Raw genomic sequence first — 354 nt, forward strand, 5'->3', positions numbered from 1 at the left:
TACAGTAACAAACCTGCTTGCTTCTTTGTATTAGACGTTCTGGACTCACACAGAGAAACTCCGACTAGGGAATGAAGATAATTTTAAATGCAACAATCCAGAATCACAGATCCGTAGTCTAGGAAAGTAAAACTTAGGAGCTTTGAGAGTTTAATTGTAATGCTGTTTTGACACAGGTCTTTTACAGATTGGTATTCTAACCATTCAGGGATTACCAGTATTGTGCTACCTACTGTATTAATAAACACAAAGGAAACTGGTCTTTATGAGAATCTCTGTCTGGTGCCTTCAGAAAAAAACTTCACTAGGTTTAAAGAGAAAACCTCTGTCTCTACACCTCCATTCCCAGGGCGA

The sequence above is a fragment of the Aotus nancymaae genome, unplaced genomic scaffold (assembly GCF_030222135.1).
Source record: "Aotus nancymaae isolate 86718 unplaced genomic scaffold, 86718_ANA_hifiasm-v0.15.2.pri h1tg000027l, whole genome shotgun sequence".
NCBI classification, from domain to species: Eukaryota; Metazoa; Chordata; class Mammalia; order Primates; family Aotidae; genus Aotus; species Aotus nancymaae.